The sequence below is a fragment of the Mauremys reevesii genome, linkage group 1, assembly GCF_016161935.1.
Source record: "Mauremys reevesii isolate NIE-2019 linkage group 1, ASM1616193v1, whole genome shotgun sequence".
Taxonomy (NCBI): domain Eukaryota; kingdom Metazoa; phylum Chordata; order Testudines; family Geoemydidae; genus Mauremys; species Mauremys reevesii.
Genome location: NC_052623.1, coordinates 49,254,936 through 49,280,348, shown reverse-complemented (window position 1 = coordinate 49,280,348; position 25,413 = coordinate 49,254,936). Strand labels below are relative to the sequence as shown.

The 25,413-nt window shown below is 42.1% G+C and overlaps 1 protein-coding gene across 1 annotated transcript in view; it reads left to right on the top strand.

Moving 5' to 3' along the window:
• GPR12 (G protein-coupled receptor 12) overlaps nucleotides 1-24,084 on the top strand; it is a 44,362-nt gene extending 20,278 nt beyond the window's left edge. Inside the window, exon 2 of the transcript XR_005593821.1 lies at nucleotides 23,989-24,084. The gene's annotated coding sequence lies outside the window, so the exon portion shown is untranslated. The remainder of the gene's footprint in view (nucleotides 1-23,988) is intronic.
• The last annotated feature ends 1,329 nt before the right edge of the window (nucleotides 24,085-25,413 follow it).

Here is a 25,413-nt window from a genome sequence, read left to right as displayed (position 1 = left end):
CAGTATCTCCAGCCAAAAGTGGGGGCACCGAGGCAGCTGCAGTGCACTGCCAAATCTGACACCCACTCAATGGTGGGACATGCCCAAGTAAGGTGTACGACAGCTGCTTTGAGAGAGGATAGAGGTAACAGCCAGGAAGAAAGGGGAACATCTCCCAGTCTATGACTGCCTGATGGTCTGTGAAAATGTAAAGGACCCTGGAGGAAGAACAGCTGCACATCTTGACTCAGTATGAGAGTCAAAAGGTCACCCCAGAGGGGTGGAGGATCAGTGCTTTTCCCTTTCTCCCTCAGAGAAGCTGAGGTTAGGTCAAAGAGATCCTCTGGCCCCAACCTCTGAGGGGGTGGGTCAGAGAAAGGAATTTGACTATGGAAGAGGTTTGAAGATTCTCCCTTGCCCAACTCCTGTGCTATTAAAAGTAGTGCATGATTAAAAGCTGCTCCAGGAAGAGCCAGCCCTTCCTTGTTTCTCCCTTTTGTGTAAAGAGATGCTTCCTGGAATATTCCAAGGGAGGGTGGAGAACCCCAGGAAGCGTCACAGTCAGGGATGCTACAATCTCCCTTGATAACCTATTCCAGTACTTAACTTTCCCTTATAGTTAGAAAGTTTTTTCTTCTAATTTCTCACCTAAATCCCCCTTGCTGCAGATTAAGCCCATTACTTCTTGTCTTATCTTCAATGGGTCTGGAGAACAAATGATCACTGTTTTCTTTATAACAGCCCTTAACGTACTTGAAGATTTATCAGCGCCCCCCCCCCCCCCGGCTTCTTTTCTCAAGAATAAACATGGACAGGTTTTTTTTCCCTCTTTTCCTCATAGATCATGTTTTCTAAAAAAATTTATCACTTTTTCTTGGTCTCTATTATTATTAGACAGTGAAAATTCTTTATGTTTTGGGAAAAATACTGGAAAGTGTCATAATTCTTTGACATTAGGTTTTTTTGGAAAATGTTAGTGTGCCTTCAATTTGGTCCCAGCAGTGCTTTGTGTTTATAGAGATCACTTTATCAAAGCCAGATGCACTTGGTCTCAGCTCATTGTGTTGTATCTTTCCATGGTTGATTTTGCAATGGAGGCCAGGGAGCACTTCTGGCACACCCATACAAGGCTTTCAGGCTTTGGTGTCTCATCACATTAAATATTTTTTTCAACATTTAGAAAATTTGTCTAAGAAATGTGTCAGTTCTTCTGCAGAGATAAAATGAGGTGTTACCCTGGGCTCATAATTTTCCTTTTCTGATTAGCATTTTTCTGGTTCCACTTGATTCCATTATAATCTGGTTTGATGAGTGCTTATTAAACTTAGATGTATTTCAGTCTCTCCATAGACCCTAAGCATGGAATCTCTGAGATACATCATTTCCACAACTTCCTTACCTCAAAATGAAACCGGGCTTCATTCTAATAAGGTTTTCTTTCCATCATTTTACCTTTAATGGTGATTAGAGAAATAGAGCTTCTTCTGCTCTAAACTTTAGAAGTTATTTTTGACACCTTTTAAATTAGAAGGCATCTTTTCCAGGCACATGTCTAGTCTGTCCTGCAAAATATTTGAGGTTTCCATATTTAACAGTAGAAACAGCTGCTTTGCAAGGATGGGTGAAGTTACCCCCATGAAACATTTGTATGCTACTATTGTATCATCATGAAAAGCACTTTAACAAGACACTCTATAAACATTAGACCATAATTAAGCTAATTCAGGAAATTTATGCTAGAATTTGAAATTTTGTTTTAAAAATAGTTGTGAGACCTGACAATGTCATCTGAGTACTAATGGTAACTGGTACTATGGTGATCTGGAAGCAGGCCCCTCAAGCCATAACAAAAACCGAAGCCTAATAAAATGTTGACTATTCTTGCTTATTTGCTTGAAAAAAAAAATTGTTATGAATGCAACATGAATGACTTGCATGTTTCAGTTACTATGGACTTGGTGGGTAAGTGCCTAAGATCATGTCTCATATTTAAGTTAGAAAAAATTTGTTTAAACATTTGAATAATTTCTAGTCTAGATAGTGATGCAAGTCTGTCAACAAGGTACGGGTTTCAGTGTTTTATCATGATTACCAGTCAGTTGTTTGTGTTTTCTCTGGATAACACTCTTGGTATAACTGTGCAGTATTCAGAAAGCATAAAACAGTCCCTCCCAACCCTGATATTGTATGATAACATTCAACTATGGAGTATTCCCAAAACTGAGGACATGAAAGGGCCAGTCAGCGGAGCAGGTTATTCAGAAGTAGTCTCTGTTAAAGACAAGGTAGACCTACCAGCACACTGGAGTTTGTTATTCCACTGTCTGATCAGTTTGCTTTAATTTAGTCAGTGGCAAATAAATAGGGATCAAAAATTCAAACACTACTTACTCAGATTGTCTATCTGAATGTCTATCTTATTGAGTCTGTTTCAGAGCACATAACAAAAGGAGAGAAAAGGCCAGTATCGGTTTTATCTAACAGACTCTAGAGTATTGTTGAGTAATAAAAATATGCTTTTCGATGAACAAAACCTTTAATATTTATTTCAGCTACTTGGAATATTTTAAGAGCTCCAGTGAGTATATTGGCAGTATTCTTGCTGAATCCAAATAAGAACATCACAAATCTGAATACCACATCTACAACTGCCTGTGCTTAAGAGAAGTGAACAAGAGAAAATATTTATGCTTATTTCTATTAACTTACTTTCTTTCAGTTTAAACAATGATTTATAAAAAAAAAAACCTACCCCAGGACCCAAAGGCATATATTCCAGCTTGAGGAGACATACCCCCGCTAGTTTCAATTGAACTAGTGCACTAAAAATAGAAGAGTAGCCATGGCAGCATGGATAGTGGGAAGGGCTAGCCACTCTGAGCACAATCCCTTCCAAGACACTAGGCATGTACTTAGAGCCCTGTGCATATACAAAAATATGGATCCACATCCACCAGGATCAATCCACGATTTGATCTGCTAGCCATCTTGTATGTGTATCCGCACCCGTAGCAGCAAGCCGTCTCACAAGGGCGAGTGACAGGCAGGGGCTGGAAGGGAGTGAGGGGGAAGTGTCTTGTAGGGAAGAGGCAGTGCGAGAGTCAGGACTGGGGTAAGGGGCAGTGTGGGGGTGGGGTCTTGAGAAGAAGGGGTGGTATGGGGGGGGGGGTCTGGGAGGAAGGGGCATTGCATCATTTGCGCTCCCAGGGGTTTGCGAGCAGCAGCACATGGCGGCAGCAGTGCATGTTACATCACAGTGGGATGGGGTGCCAGGGTGCTGCCGCTCCACTCCCCGTGGCCAGGGTGGGCCCTGCTGCCCAGGAGCCAGCGGACCAGGCCCAGGAGTGCAGCCCGTGCTGCTGGGCCAGGCTGTGGTGGGGATGCTGGCACTGCCCGAGGGTCCCAAGTTGCTGGACAGGAAGCAGTGCAGTGAGTGGACAGCCCCAACTCCACCCAGACCCAGCCACTGCGCCCGTCCCCGAGCACACTGCACCCCCTGGGCTGCCCGAGCCGGATGTCATGGGCCAGGTACTGCCGATGAGTAGAGCCCTGAGCAGTTGTATCTGCGTCTGATCCACTATCCGCAAGAATGGTCCATGGATATGAAGTGGATATCCACAGATTTGCAGGGCTCTACACGTACTCAGGGCAGCCAGTCCCTACCACTGCTCGTGCTATCACAGCTACACTTCTACTTTTAGTGTGCTAGCTTAATGAGAGAATCACACTCCCAACTCTAAGTATTGACAAACCCCAAGTGTGTTTCACATATATTAGAAACACAATTAAATAAACATACAAAACACCTAACAGCCTCTCCTCCCTCCCCACCCCCAAAAATAACCAAATAACATTAAAATCAAGCCTAAATGATACCCCACCTCACACCATGTGAATATCAGCTTCTAACACCTCCCTCCCTCCTCAGTAGCCTGGGAAATAGATGAGCTTTGCAATGTGCCCAGAAAGACCCTGTCTAGACAAGGGAACAAGCCATTCTGGAAATGTATTAGCTAACACATTTTATTTTCTAGCTAAGCATGCCCGAAGTCAGTAGTACAGGATTACTTCAGGTGTGGGGAATGAGTTCCAAAGTGAAGGGCTTTCATGGAGAACACCTTTCCAGCAGCCCCATCTCTTTTACATCAATGGGCATCTTCACCGGGAAAAGGTGTTTTCTTAACTGGCACAAATCCTAGTGAACACAAAGCAGTTTGTAGACCAAATGAAAGACTAGAGGGGAGCCTAGGGTTTACCTTGACCTGCTGACACTTGTGAAAACTACAAATCACCATGTCTCCACTGGGATTTTACCTCATGCTAGTTCACTTGAGTTAAGATTAGAACACCTTTTTGTCCTAGTGAAGACAAGGCTCAAGAGGACTCAGCCACCCAGCTTCAGTTACTACACCTGCAGCAGTATCACATGGAGAGGGGTGGTCTCTCAGGTAAGAAGGTCCCAGTCCATTTAGGACTTTATAAGTCACAAATCAACACTTAAGACTCCATCCAGAAACCAACAGGCAGCTTGCATGGATCACCCTGTATAATGCTATAATTGAACAATGTGCTTTGCAACAGTTAAAATATGGAAACCAAAACCAGAAATCAGAATCCTGTCTGAAGAGCAAGCCATCAAGTATGACTGCGTGAAAAGAGAGAACCAGATTCTGAACTCACACTGTGTGACAAAGTTCCTCCTCTACCTTGGTGTGCCCTGCACTTATTGGCGGATTTGCTCGCCTCACAGGTTCTCCACGTGGGTCAGGAAACAGCCCAGAGACCTTCCCCTCTGGTAGAAACCACAGTCCAGGTCAGTTTGTCCTCTGTCTGATCAGGAGTTGGGAGGTTTGGGGGGAACCTAGGCCCACCCTCTACTCCTGGTTCCAGCCCAGGGCCCTGTGGATCGCAGCTGTCTATAGTGCCTCCTGTAACAGCTGCATGACAGCTACAACTCCCTGGGCTACTTCCCCATGGCCTCCTCCAAACACCTTATTTATCCTCACCACAGGACCTTCCTCCTGGTGCCTGATAATGCTTGTACGCCTCAGTCCTCCAGCAATATGTCTTCTCACTCTCATCTCCTCTTGCTCCCAGCTCCTCACGCATGCCACAAACTGAAGTGAGGTCCTTTTTAAACTCAGGTGCCCTGATTAGCTAGCCTGTCCTAATTGATTCTAGCAGTTTCTTAATTGGCTCCAGGTGTTTTAATTATCCTGCCTGTCTTAATTGGTTCTAGCAGGTTTCTGATTACTCTAGTGCAGCCCCTGCTCTGGTCACTCAGGGAACAGAAAACTACTCATCCAGTGACCAATATATTTGCCCTCTACCAGATTCCTGTACCCCACTGGTCTGGGTCTGTCACAACTGTTATAAACTCACTGGCTTCAACAGAGTGAGATCTACATAAGTGTGAAATCAGGATCTGGCCCAAATAGCGACATGCAGACACTGTTGCTGCTAGGCTTTGTGGGGTGTTGATTTTCAGAAGTAATTTCAAGGATGAAAGGGAGACATTTGTTAATTGCAAGGCTGTCCCATGCATAAGGGCACAGAAGAAGTCGTTAAACAAGGAGTAAGAAGTGAATAGAAGCTGTGGGTAGGAGGAAAGCTACAGAGAGCTTTAAAAGTGAGTTGAAGTCTGAACTGTTTGTGAAAGATGATGGGATGTCAGTAGAGAGATTCAGAAGGGAAAACTTGGCCAAATTTGTGGAAAAGGAAAGATGATCTTGGTCCAGTGTTTTGAACAGGATGGAAGACAGAGATGTTGAGGGAGGAGAGACCAGAGCAAAGGAGTTACAGTATTCAAGACAGGAGAATTAACAGTAAATAGTGTTAGGGATATAGAGGAAAAGAGCAAAATTAATGGTAAACTCTATCATTATCATAAAAATATAATTTTTAAAACAGTGCAGGTGTACTCAGGGCTTACAGACTTCTGGATAAACCTAAAAACATTAAAACATTTTAAACAATTCATTACACAAATTTTGTTCATATTCAGCAGTGCAACATTTTTTAAAAACTCCATGCTGGGGACTATCTGACCTGGTTCTAAGGTTCTTTGTCACCTGCTCAGGTTCTATGCCAGCTTAGGCACAGGAGCAGTAGCTCAGATTTTCATTACTATTCATGTAAGTCGAATAATTATAGATTTCAAGGTCAGAAGGAACCATTGTGATCATCTTGTCTAACTGTAGAATACAAGCCATAGAACTCCCCCAAAACAGTTCCTAGAGCATATGTTTTAGAAAAACATCCAATCTTGATTTAAAAATTGTGAGTGATGGAAAATCCACCACAACCCTTGGTAAATTGTTCCAGTGGTTAATTACTTTCACTATTAAAAATGCATGCCTTATTTCTAGTCTGAATTTGTCTAGCTTCAATTTCTAGCTATTGGATTGGATTATGCCTGTCTCTGCTAGATTCAAGAGCCAATTATTAAATATTTGTTCTCCACATAGATACTTTTAGACTGTAATCAAGTCACCCCTGAACCGCCTCTTTATTAAGTGAAATAGAATGAACTAACTATAGAGCGTGTTTTCTAACCCTTTAATATTCTCGTGACTCTTCTCTGAACCCTCCACAGTTTATCAACATCCTTCCTGAATTCAAGTATCAGAGGGGTAGCCGTGTCAAGTATCCAGGGGTAGCCTGGATCTGTAAAAGCAGCAAAGAGTCCTGTGGCACCTTATAGACTAACAGACGTATTTGGAGCATGAGCTTTCGTGGGTGAATACCCACTTCATCGGATTCATGACGAATCTATAACGTGCCACAGGACTCTTTGCTGCTTCTTGAATTGTGGACCCAAGAACTGGACACGCTATTCCAGCAGCAGTCACACCTGTGCCAAATATAGAAGTAAAATAACTTCTCCTCTCCTATTTGAGATATCACTGTTTATGAATCCCAAGATCGCATTAGCTCTTTTAGCTACAGCATCACACTGGGAGCTCAAGTTCAGTTGATTGTCTACCACAACCCCCAAATCTTTTTCAGAGTCACTGCTTCCCAAGATAGAGTCTCCCATCATGTAAGTATGTCCTACATTCTTTGTTCCTAGATATATACATTTATATTTAGCCATATTTTCTTGTGCCCAGTTTACCAAGCAATCTGGATTGCTCTGTATTAATGATGTGTCCTCTTCATTATTTACCACTCCCCACATTTTTGTGTCATCTGCAAACTTTGTCAGTGATGATTCAATGTTTTCTTTCAGGTCATTGATAAAAATGTTAAATAGCATAGGGCCAAGAACCAATCCCCACTAGAAACACCTCTGTTCAATGACACCCCATTTAAAATTACATTTTGAGACCTATCAGTTAGCCAGTTTTTAATCCATTTAATGGGTGCCATGTTAACTCCATATCTTTCTAGTTTTTTAATCAAAATATCATATGGTACCAGATCAAACACCGTACAGAAGTTGAAGTATATTACATCAACACTGTTGATCAACCAAACTTGTAATCTCATCAGAAAAAGATAAAGTTAGTTTGACAGATCTACTTTCCATAAAACCATGGCATTAATTATAGTACCCTCCTTTCATTCTTTATTAATCAAGCATCTTATACATAAAAACATCAATAATCAGTTAGAATTTTCTGTAGTCTTAAAATATGGGAATAGCTGGTATTGAGTCTTCCCATCTGTACCATACAACATTTTAAAACTTGTGATGACATGTAGTATGTGAGAATTACAGACCTTTTCACTAGCTAAGCTCAATTATACCCCTTCTGCAAGACCCTTTGCTTCCAGATGGTGCTGGCTAATTATTATGCTACTATTTCTGTCTTGGCCTGAGAGGGCATCTTAGTTAGCTGCCCAGCATCCCTGACCCCTCTAGAAGAGATGGAAAGGGTAAGCGTAACAGTCTCCTCTGCCAGAACTAAGATCCTGAGTCTGTTCCCATTGATCGCAGTGCGGTAGGGGCTAGGCCCAAGTTGAGTTGCTGATGCCTCAGGTTTAAAACTGTGCTGCTCCTAGTCAGTTTTATTATTAAGACAGCAATTGTCTCTATTCAAAAGGCGACATATAATTGCATGTGCAGGGAACCAGGCAGTCATTAAAAATCTCTTTTTTTAATCATTTACCAATTGGTGGACTGGCAATAAGAAATTCTACCATTGCTCACTGCTGCCATGTATAGATTGTTGTCATTTTAGTAGCATGAGAGAGATTTTGGACAGGATTGATTGCATGAAATGTAATGACCTATGATATATAGGAAATCAGACAAGAAGATCTAATGGTCCTTTCTGCCCATAAGCTCTATGAATCTATGAAACTATGATCCACAGTAGCTACAGAGTAAAGCTCATATTGTGCAGTCTCTAAGTTAAATATTGTACCACTTCTCATTAAATATTAATGCCAAATGCCTTTGTAAACAAAATTAAACAAATGGCTTTACCATCTACTCTTTTAGGACCCCCTCACCACTTTATTTTAAAAAATTATGCCCTCTTTGTTTCTAAAAATATTTTCCCTGTGAGTTTTCTTGTACTGTTAATTTTATTATATTTGTAAATAAATTTACTTGAAATTATTATTAGATCCAGGTTTTCCTTGGTTCCCTATGTTTTATATACTGTACCAGAGACAGAAATGCACCATGATGATGACTGATTTCATTAAGGAGAAAAGGTTAATATTAATAGTATGTCTCATGATACTAATGACTTAGACTGTAAGTTATTTGGGGCAAAGACCATCTTTTGTTCTGTGTTTGTACAGTACCTAGCACAGTGTGGTCCTGGGTCCATAACTAGAGATCCTAAGCACTGTGGCATACAAATAAATAATACAAATGACTGCTACCATCTGCCCACTGTTCGTTGGTCTCTGTGAAATGAGTTGGTGTTTTCACTCTAGTTCACAGTGGTCCAACTCAAAATTTCCTTCACCGTTGGCCCCTTTATTCACAGTATCAGCAGGACTGAAAGGAGAAAGACAAAATTAATAACTTAAAAGATATTTTATCCAGTGCAGTAGCTAATATAGATAAAGTGAAGACTTCGCTCTCCAGGGCTGTCAGAATGGCATGTTTGGGAGCCCTGAATTCATGGAGAAGAAAGGAAAATGCCAATCCTAGTACTAACAATAAAGTATCAAGAATCCATTTATTAACAAATAATTTTCTTCAGTACTCAATATCTTATTCTACTATACATTCACTAACATTGCTTTTTCCTGGAGTAATATCTCATTAACATCCAAGTGCAACATAATTTTGATAAACCAGTAGAATTAAGTGCTACACCTGTGCATTTCATAGAAATTCCTTTTGTTAGTTTGACAGTGGGTCAAAATATCCATATAATTTGAGACCTCTCTCAATAAACAGTAAAAAAGGTAACAGCTTATTAATTGGAGACACAGCTACTCTATAAATTACCTTCTAAATGTGCCTGTTTATAAAGAGCTTTGCAAAAAAGAACCCATTGAAGAGTTTGGCTGAAAGCCCTGAAACACCAGTCAAGAATTTCAACCAACGTGTGCGCCATAAACACTTTTTAAAAGACAGTATTTAACACTTAACAAAAGTGCATGGAAAATCTAAGGGATTAGAGCATGACCATCACCATGGTATCTGAGCAATACCTGCTCATGCATCTGCCTCATTCTACACTTGATTAGAAGAGACATATTCAATCACTAACGTGCTAGTTTCCAGAAAATCATTGGAAACCTCAGTGGTTTGCAAGCTTTGTGCCCTTCTTGCAGATCCTAAAGCACAGAACAGCTCATTTTGGAGCATAAAATAAGATAGTCTTCATTTAACTTAATCCTGGGTAACACAATAGGAGTTTGTTCCAAGCAGTGAATATCGTCCAACCACTAACTGTGGGAACAATGAATACAGTGTAGATATGATTTTTTTATCCTTATTCCTTATACAGGGAAGAGAAGATTGAATTTGAATTAGCAACTTATGTCAAATTTCAAGAAGAGAGACTTCTTAAAAATGCAGAAGACAGAAACAGTTATTTCCTAACTTTCTATGGGGAAAGTTAGGAAATAACAGTGGAAGAATTCTTCTCCTCTTTATCGTGTTAGCAATCCCACTGGATTTGTTTGGACTACTGACAGGAATTAAACAAATAGGATTTTGTCCCAAATCAGCATGGGGGGCCACTATAAAAAACATAAAAAAATATGTTGTTAGAGTTCCAGAGTGTGTGCCTACACTTGACACAAACAGGAGGTAAAAGTGAAGTACAATGTGGCTAAATGGCATAGTAGACAAGTTTATTCAAGCCTCCCAAAGTATCCTTTAAAATATGAAATCTAGCCTAACTATACGAATAGAATGGAACAAACTCCGGTAGGGAATGCGCATGACAGAGATTGAGGACAGAGAAAATCTGAAGAGCTGCAGATATCAAGATAAATAGTACAAGATTATGGAAGTGCCTCAGAAGTAAGAACCACATGGATGTGTCTAAAAGTCCACTTGCCCACGAGGATGTGAGTAGGAAAATTAAAGCAGATACAATGATTATAGAGAAGTTACTGGTAAATAATACTTAGCACTTAGAATGTGCTTTCCATACTGGAAGTGCTTTATAGCTATTATCTAATCTTCACATCATCTATCTGAAGTAAGTAAATACTATTAATCTCATTTTAAAGATTGGGAAACTGACACCAGGAGAAATTAGGAGTTTTGCCTAAAGCCTCAGAGGGAGTGCCAGAGCCGAGATGAAAACCTAAGAGTGCTTGTCTACCAGTTTGTGTTTAGACCACCAGGATTGTCTTTCTCTTCTACCTGCGTGGATCTCGAGATTTATGGAGATACATCTGCCTCAAGGTAATGAAAGTGAAGCACCACTATCTGAGAAGTTTATTAGACAAGGGATGGAGCAACAAACAAATATCTGTAGAATAAATGTGACATTTGCAAATCATCTCATAGTTCTCTCTGACTTCTGTCTGTCTGTTGCAGTGTTGTTGTGGCCATGTCGGTCCCAGGATATGAGAGACAAAACAAGAAGAAAAGGTCTAAGGGGCTCAAAGCTTGTCTCTTTCACCAAAAGAAATTGGTCCAATAAAAGATATTACCTCACCCACCTTATCTCTTTTTGTCTGTCTTGTCTATTTAGATTGTAAGTTCCTCAGGGCAGGGACGGTCTCTTATTCTGTTTGTGCCATGCCTAAGACAATGGAGTTGTGTCATCAGTTGAGATCCCTGGGTGCTGCAATAATAGTAACAACAATAAATAATAATAATAATACTAAGCCACATGGATAAGTATAACAGGCAAACTATTGCAGACGAACACACAAGTCAGGTGTATCTGCTCCACTACAACTCTCTTGAGAGAGAGCTCAGTGGTTTGAGCATTGGCCTGCTAAACCCAGGATTGTGACTTCAGTCCTTAAGGGAGCCCACTTAGGAATCTGGGGCAAAAATCAGCACTTGGTCCTGCTAGTGAAGGCAGGGGGCTGGACTTGATGACCTTTCAAGGTCCCTTCCAGTTCTAGGAGATTGGTATATCTCCTATTATTATAACTCTTTCTCTCTATGCCTCTTCCTGTCTCTCTTTCATCCTATACCCTCAGTGTTACAGTCTGAGACAGAAGGGAAGGTCTGGCTTGTGAGTTCTGCCTGCCCAATCTAGTTAACTAATACAAAGGTTATCTTAGTAGCATTAATTCCTTCAAATCCATACAAAGCAGTGGATGCAACCAAGAGCATGGCTCAGGACCGCCCAGAGGGGGGGCAAGTGGGGCAATTTGCCCCAGACCCCGCAGGGGCCCCCATGAGAGTTTTTTGGGCCCCTGGAGTGGGGTCCTTCACTCGCTCCGGGGACCCCAGAAAACTCTTGTGGGGCCCAGGCCCCCGGAGCTTCTTCTGCTCCGGGTCTTTGGTGGCAGGGGGTCCTTCCGCCCTGGGGCGGGAGGACCACCCACTGCCGAATTACTGCTGAAGTGGGACCCGCCACGGAAGTGCCGGGTCTTCGGCGGTAATTCGGCAGCGGGGGGTCCCCGCCGCGGGTCTTTGGGGCACTTCAGCGGTGGGTCCCAGAGCGGAAGGACCCCCCGCTGCTGAATTACCACCAAAGTGGGGGCCCCCCACCGCCGAAGACCCCAGGCCCCCTGAATCCTCTAGGCGGCCCTGGCATGGCTTCCCTGCAAGTTGCTTTTGTGGCCAACCTTTTCAGGAGCTACTGGAAGGAAGATGGCTTTGAAGGAGTCACTTGCTCTTTTACACCCAGCTGTAGGGTCACATTTTTCCATTAGTATCTCTAGAGGATATTAAACAGAAGTCTACTAAAGTTAGACATTTTAAAATCAGCAGGTCCAGGTAACTTGCATGCAAGAGTTTTTAAAGAATTGGCTGAGAAACTCCCTGGACCATTAATGTTGCCTTTCAATAAGTCTTGGAGCACTGGGGATGTTCCAGAAGATAGGGAATAAGCTAATGTTGTGCCAATTTTTAAAAAGGGTAAATGGGATGATTCAGGTAATTATAGGCATGTCAGCCTGATATCAATCCTGGGCAACATAATGAAGCAACTGATACAGGACTTGATTAATAAAGAATTAAAGAAGGGTAATGTAATTAATGCAAATCAAATGGGTTTATGGAATATATCCTGTCACATTAACTTGATATTTTTGATGAGATTACAAGTTTGATTGATAAAGTGTTGATGTAATAGACTTATGTAAGGTGTTTGATTTGATACCTACACAACATTTTGATTAAAAAGCTAGAATATAAAATTAATATGACACATTAAATGGATTAAAAATTGGCTAACTGATAGATCTCAAAATGTAATTGAGAATGGAGGAATCACTGAGCAGCTCTGTTTCCAGTGAAGTCCCATAGGGATTGGTTCTTGGCCCTATGTTGTTTAACATTTTTATCAATGACCTGGAAGAAAACATAAAATCATCACTGAAAAGGTTTGCAGATGACACAAAAACTGGGGGAGTGGTAAATAATGAAGAGGATGTATCACTAGTACATAGTGATATGGATCACTTGGTAAACTGGGGTGCAAGCAAACAATATGCATTTTAATGTGGATAAAAATATATGCATACATCTAGGAACAGAGAATGTAGGCCATAGTTGTGCAATGGGGACCCTACCATGGGAAATAGTAACTCTGACAAAGATTTGAGGGTCATGATGGATAATCAGCTGAACAGTAGCTCCCAGTGTGAATCTGTGGCCAAAAGAGCTAATGTAATCCTTGGATACATAAACAGAAGAATCTCAGTTAGGTGTAGAGAGGTTATTTTACCTCTATATTTGGCATAAATGTGATCACTGCTGGAATACTGTGTCCAGTTCTTGTGCCCACAATTCAAGAAACTTCTTGATAAATTGTAGAGGGTTCAGAGAAGAGCCATGAGAACGATTAACAGATTAGAAAACATGCCCTCTAGTGATAAACTCAAGGAGCTCGATCTGTTTAGCTAACAAAGAGAAGGGTGACTTGATTATAGTTGTGACATTCTGCTCAGGTCACCCAGAACTATCTTAGCAAGAGTGAACTTTACTGGAGATTAGATTTGATGTGTCAGCTCCCTGCCACACCAGTCTGTCTACTTCACCAGCAAATTCCTCGAGACTCTGGCAGGCTAAACTTTGCCCTGCAGATAACAGACAGTGAACTCTAGTTCCAGAGTTCCCCCCAGACACATCTTTCTGCAGTGTCCAGCACCTCTTACTGGACACTCACAGAAATTATCAAGTTTGCTGCCTCAAACGAGACAGAGTATACATCAGCCTGTTAGTCTAGCTGAAGATGCACACTTTACTTCAATATGACAGCACTGAGATGGCTTATAGTAAAACTATTAACAAAGAACAGAGATTTATTCATAAAGTTAAGTGATACTAAACAAGAGAAAAAGACAGGTATGGTTACTAACAAAAGAAAACAAAACACACTCTCTAGTGACTAAAACTTAATTATAACAAGTTACAATCTTTACCTGAGACTTTTTTCCCACTTACATTGAGCTAGCAGCAGCTCCTGCTCTTCATGGGGGAAGGGATAGCTCAGTGGTTTGAGCATTGGCCTGCTATACCCAGGGTTGTGAGTTCAATCCTTGAGGAGGCCATTTAGAGATCTGGGGCAAAAAAATCTATCTGGGGATTGCTCCTGCATTGAGCAGGGGGTTGGACTAGATGACCTGCTGAGGTCCCTTCCAACCCTGATATTCTATCATTCAGGCCAAGAAGGATTCAATTGGCTCAGGGGGGGTGCTGTTCCCTATATCCCCTAATTGATGGCTAACAAGAATGGAAAATATAAGAGGGTGCAAAAAGACAAAGTCCAGAAAGACTTTTTTGGATCCCTGGTGTGCTCACTAAATTGTTCCCTCCATTGTTTGTTAGCTCAATTGTTTTACCTTATCTGTAAATGTACTTTCATTGTCCTCTGCCTGTAATCAAGCCAGTCACACAGATGAATCCACATTCATCTAGGGCAGACCTGATTTATGCACTGCCTCCCAAACACAGTTTAAGAACATATTTCCAGCACACACATACAACTCTTCATACACAATCTGTACGTACATCATACAATGATTTTCAGGACCAGTTGTCACCAGTTTATATACGATACCTAACATGACATCTTTTAGATACATATTATGATAACAGTGTGTTGGGGATAATAAGTGTGTAAGACCTGATATGAGTTACAGTGTGGTAGGCCGTCTGTCAATGGGCACTAAGGGGCACAACAGTCTATAAGTATCTACATGAGGAACAAATATTTAATAATGGGCTCTTCAGTTTTGCAGAGAAGGGTGTAACATGATACAATGGCTGGAAGTTGAAGCTAGACAAATTTAGATTGGAAATAAGGTGTAAACTTTTGACAATAAGGGTAATTAAACATTGGAACAATTTACTGTACCAAGGGTCATGGGGGATTCTCCATCACTGACAATTTTTAAATCATGATTGGATGTTTTTCTAAAAGATATACTTCTAGGAATTATTTTGGGGAAATTCTATAGCCTATGTTCTACAGGCTGTCAGACTAGATCACAATGGTCCCTTCTGGCCATGGAATCTGTGAATCTGCTTTGAGGAGTGATGCTGATCTGGGCTCACATTGCCCTTCTCCTCTGTGCCCCCTACACCAGTCCTCCCCTTCCACCCACCCCCAGGTTTGGAAACACCATTGTCATCCAGTCAAACCAGTCAGACCAACAGCCTACGTGAGTCAGGCAGAAACTTCCACCCAGTGAAATTTCCATCTGGGAGCACAAGCTAACTGATTTAAAATTTAATATCTCATTCAAGCAAAAAGAAAAAAATTACAGTAGATTGAATATCTTATTTTATCCTTCATCTCATCACAAAACGAATATAGCAGAAACAGAAAAATTCAGAGAAAGGCAGCAAAGATGATTAGATTTTACTCTAAAGACCTACTGGGAAAAGGTTTCCAAAGATTGAGAGATTAAAAATACTCTCATTATTTAGCCTGGAAAGGAGAAAAGTAAGAGGAGATATGACTGGAATATCTACAATAATGAATGGGAGTGAGGATCAGGCAGATGCTCCTGTAGCCTTTATTGATTATGGTATTGAGTAATATTGGTAACCCCTTTAAACTCTAGTATTAGACAGAGGTCCTATCTCCATGGCTACCACAGTATTCAAAACATCCAGGCTAACACCACCACATTGGCTAGCATCACTGTTTGGGTTGCAGACTTGAGGAGCATGCAAGTAAAAACAATCACAATCGCAGGAGCATGCAAGAAACAACAATGTACCTTTATTAAAAACCTTATCACATAGAAAGAACCCAGTAAATATAACTGCCATGGAGATTGCAATGGTTTGAAAGTACAAAGTGTCCAGCGCCAGTTTTTCTAATTCTTTCATCCTCCTATAGCCAGATAGAATCCTGAAAAATAGTGGAGGTGGCTGACTCCTGTTGAGGGTGAGGAACGATGACCCCCAGGAAGTGACTACCCCAGCCATCAACTAGGCCCCATTTATAGTAAGTTACACAGAGGATCACCAAAGCTTATTTAATATGCATGAGGATTGAACTCCTTCATGTTCATCTTTGAAGATGTTACCCCAATATTATTGGGAGGCTTGTCACTTGATAGGCCAATTGGATAGTCCTCCTTTCAACTAATTAGCATTTACGTCGCCTTATCACCATAGTAACATATGGTTACCTTAAGGAAGTTTCCAACATTTCCCCCCAGCCACCTATGGTCATCTTATGATGTCTACTGATCTCTCTTAGACATTATTATCCAAATTCAGCAGTTATTTTCAAAACATCAGCATAACACAAACAGACACAAGCTCAGCATGTTTATTATTAACTCACTTATGTTAACTGATCTTTATAATATAGCGAACTTATCCTAAGGCCTAATTTGACTAAGCTAAATATCTTACAGACCTAAACCTGTAGATTTCTTGCATTTCAGCTTTAAACATTAAGCTATCGCTTATCTGTTACCTATCAGTTGTTAGTCTCTTATATCCAGCTCTTATAATGCATTCATTTATTAGTTACAAGCTACACTTCCATCTACCCGTATCCATCATTCAAGAGCAAGGAGACTTCTTTTGTATTAACTAATTAAAGGACTGGGCCAATCTTGCAAGGCCCAGACAGGTGATTTCTTTAATGAGAGATGGAGAGATCCATGATTCCTAAAGCGTCTTCAAAATAAAAACTGTTGGCATTTGTTTTGTACAGAATAACTTACAAATCTGAGTCTGAAGTGACCCAACCCTAGCCAGCATGGCTGCAGCTCTGAGTGCACAAGCATAGACCTGTTCATTTCTCTCAAATGTCTCCCTTCACCACCCCCTTATTATCTCTCTCTCCCTCCCCTCACTATGGTTACACACCACTTGGTCCCTATCCCCATTATCTCTTTTACCTCCCTGCCTGGCCTGCTGATGTGCTGACTCATGCTGAAATGGCTCAGCTGAAAGCTGTGCCTCCTGAAGGGATTCAACTCCGTGGCTGAATTAAATAGAACATTTCTCTCACTGTCGGGCAGGAGGAGGGATTTTCAGTCAAGTCACTTTAGCAGCTGAGCATTTCACTGGAGTAGGTGCGTTTATACAAAGTATAAAAACATAGAGGGCATCATGAATAGCTGATATACATGTGTGCAGCTAAGCATTCTCTCACCATGACATAGTAATGATGGGAATCTTAAATTCCCACTGTTGTTCCCTAAATCCAGAATTTAGGTACCACTGAGATCCTCATAACGCTTGCTCAGCTGCTGAACTCTGGATGCACCTAATGTCCCTTGACACCCACATTTTTTCTGTAGAAGTCCCCATAACACGTAGGTTTCTTCCTCTGGGCAGGCGCACAACATGTCACTCTAAATCAGGGGTGGACAAAATATGGCCTGCTGGCCAGATCAGCCCATCTAACATTTCTCTCCGGCCCGCCAGGCTCTTTGGCTGCCCCCTCGTGATCTCTGGGCTGCTAAAAGTCCCATGGCGCAGCGGGGCAGGCTGCCTGCCTGCATTGGCCCCACGCCGCTCCTGGAAGCAGCCGGCGGCTGCTGACATGTCTCTGCGCACCCCTTGAGCTCCATTATCTTTCTGGGTACTGAAGTTAAGTTGACCTTGAAACTGTCCAACATTAAACAGTTTTAAACAAAGTTCAGGATTTGTCATGCAGAGACCTCTTCCTGCTTAGTACCATGGCAAATGCACCATTAAACTTCCTTGTAACTTTTTATTAAAGATACCAAAAAGAAGGAAAACCAGTAAAAGCATTTGAAACATATCATACTAAGTAAGGCTTTCATTTTAACAACATCCCTTGTTCTGTAGCTGGAGAGTCTTGGACAGCACAGAAATGTATCTGATCAACCCACATACAAAGAAAATTGCAAACGATCACTTTCTAGACTATGAGTAGGATTGTTAAAAGCAGCAAAGTGATTTAGGAATAGTAATGCCATTAAAAGTCAATGGGACCTGCATTCTTACATCACTTAGGCACTTATGAGTATCTCACTCCTGATCAGGGGTCGGCAACCTTTCAGAAGTGCTGTGCCGAGTCTTCATTTATTCACTCTAATTTAAGGTTTGGCGTGTGGGCAATACATTTTAACATTTTTAGAAGGTCTCTATAAGTCTATAATATATAACCAAACTATTGTTGTATGCAAAGTAAATAAGGTTTTTAAAATGTTTAAGAAGCTTCATTTAAAATTAAATTAAAATGCAGAGCCCCCCGGACTGGTGGCCAGGACCTGGGCAGTGTGAGTGCCACTGAAAATCAGCTCGCGTGCTGCAGGTTGCCTACCCCTGCTCCAGATCAAATTCAAGCGTCTTGGCCTCACTTTTAGGCCCTTACCTACAATTGTATTTTATTGAAGTCCCCCAGCCCCATTCTCTTCACTTTGCCAATGCTGCCATCCTTGGCAGGCTGTTTGGCCACTTCTCCCACAACTGCCTTCAACAGGCCCATATAAAAAGAGCCTCTGGGCAGAGCAGGGTCAGTAGCTGCCTGGAGCTTGAGAGGGAGGATTGTGGAGTAGGCTGCAACCCTGTAGCACCTTGGACAGCTCAGTGCAGGCAGCAACCCAGGGAGAAGAGAGGGAACTCCAGACAGGCTGCTGAGACTGAGGAGGGTGTTGTGGCCATGGGGAAGTGGCCCAGGGAAATGCAGCGATAGTAGAGGCAAAGGAATGCAGTAAGTGACTGAGGTTTGGAAGGTCCCTGGACTGGAACCCAGAGTAGTGGTCGGGCCAGGGTCTCCCCGCCACTTGCCACTGAGGAAGTAGCAGCACAATTGACTGCAGTTGCCACTGGGGAAGTGGCTGAATTAGTAACTAAATTCCCCCAGAAGGAGGAACAGAGAGAGTGACATGGCCAGAGAACTGTGTCACGAAGATGACTCCGCAGTTCCTGATGCTGTGAGAGGGGCTGCAGGCCAACAGTGGAGAAGGACTGACAGTGTGCAGACTGTGGATAGGGGTGTCGATCTCGAGCTAATCCTCAGAGTGACCTGGAGGAGGTGCCAGTCCAGTGGTGAGTGACATGCTCCATGACACTCCCACTCCACCACCTCCCAGCCCCTAAAGTAGAAGGAGTAGCTGCAAAAAACTGAGGCATGACCAGTGCATATCTGTGACCTCCACCTCTGGAACAGCCTTTGTGGGGCTTTCAGCAGCTGAGGTAAAGCAGAGCGTCTTAGACACAGCTCCACTTTATAATGGGGAGGAGACCAGCCCCAGGTTAGAGCAAGCAGTAAAGGCTGCATTGCTCAGACACAGCCCAATCTGGGATCCATAATTCTATTCAAGGTTTGAGGTATAATCTTAAAGTGACAATGAAGTTTTGACTTGAAAAATGTACATTTGTTCAGTAACAGAGTCTCAATGTTCTAAAAACACAACCTTGTCTTTTCCACTAGCATGAATCACAGTAAACCTCACTGCATAAAATTTTATGCAGCAACCGTGGGTGTTCACTCAGTTTTAATTTTATTTCATGTTGTGACAAGTTATTGTAAAAAGGTGCTTATTATGATGGAAATGTTGTATTGCAGTGGCACTTTTCCCCCCTCTACTAGGGATCAAAGCAAACTATTGAACATGGGAGCCTAAAAAACAGCAACAGTTGAAGCAGCTTATTGTACGGCTAGCTAACATCAACAGCAAAACGAACAGCAACACTGTCAAGACATGTCAATCTGCTTCCAATACACAGTAATATAATGATGCTGTAATTACCCTACAGCCAGGTCTGCGCTAGGAAAAGCACTTTTATGCCAGTGTAACTGTGTCGACAAGAGGACTTTCACTGGTATAGAAATGATACAAAAAAGTCCCACCCCATAGCCAATATTGCTAGACTGGCAAATCTTTCTAGTGGAGAGCTGGCTGACAGCATACCTATAGGTTCATGGTAAAGCCCAGGTTCCTGTAAAGGACCTTGCCTGCCTGCCATCACTACAAGTATGCGGGGTTCTCTGCTCGGTTCCATCTGGTTCCCTTCGTTTGACCCTTTGACCACACTCCTGTCCCTGTTATCTCATTACTTGTCCCCCGGAATTACTTGGTTTCCAAGTCCTGTGGATCTCCCTCTTAGGCTGAGGGGGGGGGATCCTTAAGCAGTGGGCGGGCGATCCCAATAGGATCACTACAACTGTGATAAATAGACCATAACCTCTCTGGGGCAGGGACCTTTTAGTTCTGTGTTTGTACAATATCTAGCATAAAGGGGCTCTGGTCCATGACTAGGATCCTAAGCACTGCCTCAACAGAAAGAAAGAAATAACGGTGTCCACTCCAAGTGTCATTGCTGTGAATAAAAACTCTCTCCAAAAGCTGTCTGATAATCATCTGCATTCATCTCAAGTTTACTAGGTGAGGAAAATGGATCCTTTTATATTATTAGCACTATTGGTTTGTAGTCTCTCTATAAACTTTAGTTATTATGGCAGTCTGGACTTAATATTCCATCCAGAGAATGCCACAGAAGCCTCTATTGATTTCCATTCTCTCTGAGAGCTGGCTTCATATCTACTTAAATTAAAGGTTATATATATTCCAGCTATGGATTAGTTGTCATTCAACTGTTGTTCTATTGTTATGAAGACAGGCTGACCTACTGGCAAGTTCCATTTTAAATAGGCAATAACACACCTAATGAAATCTATATGGAACTAAGCTAAATAAAGAATCTTTATGCCTTAAATAAAACATCTCTGGATTGACAGCACATTTGCTATGGAAAATTTGGGATAGATTCCTCCAAAGCAACGAAGAATGTCTTCAATATATACACTGCAAAAACATGAATTCAGTGTCTGTGTTCATCCAGCATCCAGCACATAGGTGCCTGCTCCCCCAGACTAAGACTGAGCTTCTCTTTCCTCTCATCAGTTGGGGGATAGTGTAAGGTGCACGGTAAGGTGTGGTTTGATCTGCGTGTGGTATCACCATTCTGGTCCTACAAATGCTTGGGTCAAACCCAGCCCTTCAAAAAAGCAATGCTCACCTGAGATTTTTTAAAATACAAAATAACAAGCACACAGACTTTAAAAATAGCCATTAAAGCTGTCTGCATTCATCGTAAGGGAGCAGGGACACATCATAGTCTAGTCTCCTGTGGGCTGTAATTCTTAGGTCTCATTTCACTTGCTGGGTGTAGTGTGTGGGTGCTGGGAGGGGTCGGTGGCCTGTGATATATAGGAGGTCAGACAAGACAATCTGATGGTCCCTTCTGGCCTTACACTCTATGATTCTAGGTAAGGAGACAAACTTTGGCTTTTGTTTTTTCTTCACAGTTCTCCATCTGAAATAAATCAAAGGCACTTCCATAGGCCCAGGAGAAGGAAGCAGGGAAACTTGCAAAATAAAATTGCAATTTCCAATCTTGCCCCAAAATTATTTAAATGCTCTTCCATTGCCTACAATGTTACATGTAATTAATTAAGGTTTTGTTATAAGCTTTCTGCTTAGAAAGCTTTGTTTTCCATTCCACTGATGTGGGAGGAGGCAGGTGCAGGCAGCAGAAAAAAACCCCAGCACCAGCAAACAATTACCTCTTGCACTTTGAGAGAGGAAATTTAACCATGCCTACGATCCCCACTGGCTCAAGAGGAAACTCTTGCAGGAGTGGAGGGAGGACAGATATAAGTATCACCCCTCTGGTTCATCCCACCATCACACACAGACAGATTACTGCTCATGGGGAAGGGAGAGCTCTGGATCTTATTGCCTTTGAATGTTGTTCCTACCCATCTTGGGGAGATTGGTCCCAGTTGCTTCTCCACCAAAACCTATTCCAGGTCAGGAAAGGAGAGGAAAGCTCTTAGACCTACAAGAGCCTCTCTCTGCCCCTCACCCATATACCAGGCCTTCTCCTACAAGATAACCTGAAGCCCCTTCCCTTCTCCTTGAAAAATGTTCCTGCCAGGCTGAACTTGGGCACCTAAAAATGTTTCCTAATGGAGTGTTGGTCAGGGTTAGAAAAGAATCTCCCAAGTTAGCAAAACCAACACTATGGCTACATCTGCACTATGAGCCCGGGTGTGAGTCCCAGCTTGCATACACATGTACAAGCTCAATTCTCAACCGGGGGGGGATGTTACCAGTATAGATAAAGCAGTACAACTTGTGTGTAGACAGGGCCTTACCTGTGGCCAGTCAGAGATGACCTTTTGCTCCTATCCATTTTTATGGGTTTTATGAATCTCTGGAATTCAGACCAAGAGTCTGCATGCTGAGTTTCTGCCATCTCTACCGGCTCTTTCTTCTCCTCTTACTGACAGAGAAAACATGCCATAAAAATCTGTCTCCAGATGGCAATTCCCAGTTTCTCCCTCTTTGTCCTCTTGCAGGGGCTGTTGGGAATGCTTCCTGCTCAATCATACTTTAATAATTGAAGGTTTCCTACTTCAGGGCTGTTTGTGTGCATTCGGAGCTATTTGTTTCCAGGGATAATCCTTCAGGATGAAAGCTGCTATATAGATATTGTAAAAGCAGCAAAGAATCCTGGGGCACCTTATAGACTAACAGACGTTTTAGAGCATGAGCTTTCGTGGGTGAATACCCACTTCGTCGGATGCATCAGGTGCCACAGGATTCTTTGCTGCTTTTACAGATCCAGACTAACACGGCTACCCCTCTGATACTATACAGATATTATTTCACAAGAACATTTAAAGATTTTAAGCACATTGGAGTCATATTAAGTTATGTAGGAACAAATATTTCCAATTAGATGGTGTGTCTTGTGTCATGGAAGAAGAAATTGGTAGTGCCTGAGCTGTTCGTCTCTGCCATGCACTGCTGCTCTACTCTGGGCCTAACAGCTAAATGTTGATTCTGAATAAACTCCTATAATTGCCCCATCTGGCCACTGGAGGTCAGTGTCTTTCCATCGAAATATAGCTCCTTTTACCTGTTGTGTTTGCAGGCAAGTCTTTAATCCTCTCAGGCCAGCGCTCAGCTTTTCTGGTAGTGGAACTTTTTAAGGCTGGAATCTCAATGCAATGAAGACAGCAGACAGCAGTTTTTGGAGATGGCCTCTGTTGCACTACAGATACTGCAGTGGGATGGATTCCAGCTGCAATTTTTCTCCTTCAGTTTAAGGACCTGTACTTGCAGCCTGGACTCATCTGAGCCGTATCATTCAGTGCGACTCACGTGAGTAAGAGCTGCAGAATTGAGCCCCACATTTGTCCTATTCCCCCAGCGGTCCCATAATAAACAGAAACTTCCAATCAGAATTCCACAGGCAGCTGTGTCGTTCCCCATCCTCCAACCCCACACTTTCCTAGTTTTATTTCTATTTTTTAAAATTTCAAATGTCTAGTCATCCCACCCACCCACCCGCACCCCTCCCCCACCCCCCTGTGTCTCTTGAGACATGACATCTAGTGTGGCAGAGGATTCCATGGCATAGTGAACATATGTTCACAAATGTTTTTCATGCTTCCTGTAATACTTATCCTCATGAGTATTTTCAATCAAATAATGTTGTAATTACTAGATCCTTGATGCTTCCCAGCTTCAGTCTAATTAATCCTGCTTGGCTCATTTTCTAGGATTAGCTGCTGAGAAGCTGCCTGCTTAGGTGGCTACACAAGATGTATACGACAGCAATTCTGCATTGCTCCACTTCTAGAAACACTTTTTAATATTACTATTGTTTACTCATTAAGTGCCAAAAGTGTGCTAAGAACATATAGCAAAGACATGGTCCATGCCCCAAACAGCTTGCAGATAAATGATACATGATACAATGGGGAGACAAAATAAAAGGTGGGGCAGGAGGAACAGTAATACAACAGTAAGATTACACAGTTACTCAGCAAAGCTAAGTGGACAGTAAGGTTGAATCATTATTTTAAATTACCACCAGACCTCACCATTACTGGCACAGAACTTATGCTTAGCACTACAATAACACTTTTCATCTCAAGATCTCAAATCAATTGGGATCGGAGGGCAAGCATCATTCCCTCTGTTTTACAGATGGAGAAACCGAGGCACAGACCACTGACGTAATTTGCCCAATGTCAACCAGTGGGTTAGTGGCAGAACCTGGAACAGAAGCCAGATTTTCCAAGCCGCAGCCCAGCATACCATCCACTGTACCGTATGGCAACCAATCTCCTATTTTATATTTCATTTACTTTTTTGGTGCTCTCTGTATCCTAGTATTTAAATCTCCAGTCTATTTTCTGATTTAACCCAGGCCCAGTTACATGCTATATTTACAGTACCTTTCAAAATAAACTCAAACCCCGACACATCAAGCTTAGAACCTAACTTAGATTTTGTATGCTCCCAAATTGTATATAGTTGATACTTAGTTTTGAACAGTTTTTAGCCTTTATTTGTGTTAACTCTGTCCTGCATTGTTTGACAACGTATTAACAAAACAACCTGAGACTTTCTTTCCTCCTCATCCCTGATTAAAAAATTGAAGGTAATTTGCCTAATTCTATTCTAATGTAAACTGAGATTTACTCAACATAGATGCATAGATCTGAGGCCAGAAGGGACAATTATGAGCATCTCATCAGACTTCTTGTATAACAGATGCCACAGAAATTCAACCAGACATTCCTGCATCAGATCCATAACTCCTAGTTGAGCTAGCACATCTTTTAAAAAGATAGGTTTCAGAGTAGCAGCCGTGTTAGTCTGCATCCACAAAAAGAACAGGAGTACTTGTGGCACCTTAGAGACTAACAAATTTATTTGAGCATAAGCTTTTGTGGGCTACAGCCCACTTCATCAGATGCATAGAATGGAACATCTAGTAAGGAGATATATATACATACAGAACATGAAAAGGTGGAAGTAGCCATATCAACTCTAAGAAGCTAATTAAGATGAGCAATTATCAGCAGGAGAAACAAAACTTTTGTAGTGATAATCAAGATGGCCCATTTCAGACAGTTGACAAGAGGTGTGAGGATACTTAACATGGGGAAATAGATTAAATCTGTGTAATGACTCAGCCATTCCCAGTCTCTATTCCCACAGCCCCCACTGTCCTGGAGCAGTGAACCACGGCCAGTGGGAGCCGTGATCGGCTGAACCTGCAGATGTGGCAGGCAAACAAAGCGGCCCGGCCCGCCAGGGGCTTTCCCTGAACAAGCGGCGGACCGGCTTTGAGAAGCACTGCTCTAGGGGACTTCACACAAACCGTGCTTTTCTGCCTTCCCAGGACCCAGGAGGCTTTGCTTGGGAATTACAGAGGGTTGCTTTTTTCATGAAAATAAACTTCCAGTCAAAGTGGGAAAGCTCTCCAGAGAAGAGGTCCTTGCAGCATATTCTCTATGCAGCCAGACTTCAGATTAGTCCAGTCTCTTCAAGTAGCTCATAGGAGTATAGGACTTACAATAATGGGTCAGACCCAAGGTCAGTCTAGTCCAGTATCCTGTCTGC